Here is a 2,855-nt window from a genome sequence, read left to right as displayed (position 1 = left end):
GTGATAGTTGAATATTGGGCTAATGGACTTCTTATTAGAGGGGTGGACGAATTCTATGGGGAAACCCATTAGAAATTGTCCAAGGCCTCTAAAGGAGGAGTCCATGGGTTGCTTAGGGCCTAAGCAGTCAAATTAGGGTTTCCTTGTTAGATAACCCTAATAGCCTCACTATTTAAGCACCCTTAGGGCACCAAAAACGTGGCTATCTTCTTAGGGTTTCTAGACGTTTTTGAGTGCCTCTCCTCTTCTCCTTCTTCATCCTCTTGCTCTTGGTGTTTGTGAGCCATTAGAGGAGTGACATTTGTGACTCTAAGCTTTTAGAAGCCAATTACAAGAAGGAATTGAGATTGTTATTGCTACATAACAATCAAGGTAAGATCTAAACCTTAATTCATATGTTATTTGATTATCACATGCTAGATCTAGGGTTTATAGCTTTGGATGATTATTGCATGTTCATTAGACAAACTAGATCCAAAGATTTAGGGTTTGCATGTACACCATAGGAATGTTGTAGTGCTCAAAACCCATCACGAACAACATCTGGTAAGGTTCGATTATGCCTCTCAGCCACACCATTAAGTTGTGGTGTTCTAGGAGAAGTCAATTGTGAAAAAATTCCATATTCCTTGAGATAGTCGTAGAAATCGATACTAAGATACTCACCAACTCTGTCAGACCTGAGCATCTTTATCTTCCTATCTAATTGATTCTCGACTTTGTGCTTAAACTTTTTAAGCTTTTAAAAAGTTTCCGATTTATGTTTGATCAAGTAGATATAACCAAATCTTCTATAATCATTTGTAAACGTCACGTAATATCGATTAGCTTCTCTTGTGGTAGATTTGAATGGGCCACACACTTCTATATGGATGAGGTCTAATAATATATCACCTCTTTCACATTTTCCGGTGAAAGATGATTTTGTTATCTTACCCAAGAGAAAAGATTCGCATTCACCATCTGTTCTAAGATCAAATGACTCCAACATTCCATACTTTTGGACTTGGGAGATGCATTTATTGTTTATGTGCCAAGACGACAATGCCACAAACATTCCTTGTCCATACCATTGGACGAATTAATATTAAACAAATTGTTGCCTAAGCTATCAGCACAAGTCACAGTTCATACACTTTATTACAAGGTAAAGCTTTAAATATAAAAACACCATTTTTTGAAAGTAGAAATTGAACCAATGTCATTATCAAAAGAATATTTAAAAGCTTGTCTGAACAATGCATGAAAAGAAATAATGTTTCTTGTAATTTCTGACAAGTAGCAACAATTCAACAAATCAATCCTAACATCACCACTAAGCACAAGCCCATATGTCCCAATCTTGGTAACAGGTGATGCTTGCATATTCCCGATGATCAGATTGAGCTTCCCACACTCAACCCCCTCACTTTCGCTTAGACCCTGCAAATCAGAACAAATATGGGAACCATATCCTGTATCAAGGACCCAAGAATGAGATATTTGTGTGCTGTTGACTTGGATAGTGTAAATACCTGATGAGAACTCCTTGATTTTTCCATCCTTCAAGTCATGATAGTATTTAGGGCAGCTTCTTCTCCAATGACCCTTTTCGCCACAATGGAAGCAAGTGACCTATTTTGAATCACTGATCGCAGGGACATCAAATTTGGGCTCTGTCTTGGACCTACTACTAGACCCTCCAGCATGGGCCTTCCCTTTCATGTTGGATTAGGAAGGAGCCTTCCTCTTTTTCAGTTTGTCAGATCCAATGGATAGGATAGGAGCATTCGCTGCAGTAGGAGCATGATTTTTCTTCATCCCCGACTCAGTAGTTTGAAACAAATTATGGAGCTGGTTAATTATCGTCTCTGTGTTGTTCAAATGATAAGTCAAAACAAACGGATCATAACTAGGAGGCAAGGAGTTAAGGACCATGTCAATGCCCAATTACTAGTCAAATGACACATTGAGCCTTTGTAGTTGCTCCACATACCTTTGCATCTTTTGTATGTGAGCACATACATATTCTCCTTCCTTAAGCTTGCATACCATAAGAGACTTGACCACTTCATAACACTCTTGTCTCGCCTTCTTATGGAAATTTCCAGCAAGGTCAAGACTCATCTCATATGGCCAGTAGTCCTCATAGAACATGTCCAGATCAGGTGCCATAATGGCTACCATGATGCAAGCAACCTTCGTGGCATCATCAGAATGTTTGTTGTAGGAAGCAATTTCCTCAGGAGTAGTGGTGGAATGATTGATTTCAACAAGAGGCTTTTCGAGGACATATTCATTGCCCTCGTATCGAAGAGTAATCTTTAAGTTTCTCATCTATTCCATGTTGTTAGGACCAATGAGCTTCTTTTCTGATAGAATCGAGAGTAGAGAGAAGTTTCAGTTGGAGGGACCATTTTGAGTAGTTACGAGTTCACCGTTTCCAGACATCTATATAAAGAGACATTGTTTTTGGTTAGTGACAACAATTCTTAATATTTTAACCCAATATAAATATTCAAGGATAGGACCCAAAATACAATTCACAATAAATAAGAGGGATGTCGTAATCTAATTGTGATTTTATTAAGGCAGGGAATACAAATTTTACCAATTTCAATCTAACATTAAATTCCTAGATCATTTAAGATTCACTGAATCTTACCAATGACATGTTTAATATCATATTATGCTCTTCAATTTGTGACTAGGATGTCAAGGATCACAAATAAGATGTGAATAACCATGCAAACCCTCTTAACAACATCAATATCATTTATCATCTCAAATTAATGTGCCAGTAAATCACACACACTCCATTAACAATGATAATTTCAAATTGTCTATCTCCCAACTTTATAGTCCCAAATTAGTGT

Source organism: Lactuca virosa, chromosome 4 (assembly GCF_052849685.1).
Source record: "Lactuca virosa cultivar CGN04683 chromosome 4, Lactuca_virosa_CGN04683_v6, whole genome shotgun sequence".
Taxonomy (NCBI): domain Eukaryota; kingdom Viridiplantae; phylum Streptophyta; class Magnoliopsida; order Asterales; family Asteraceae; genus Lactuca; species Lactuca virosa.
The sequence above is the reverse complement of the archived record's forward strand: the minus strand, read 5'-3'. Positions refer to the sequence as shown.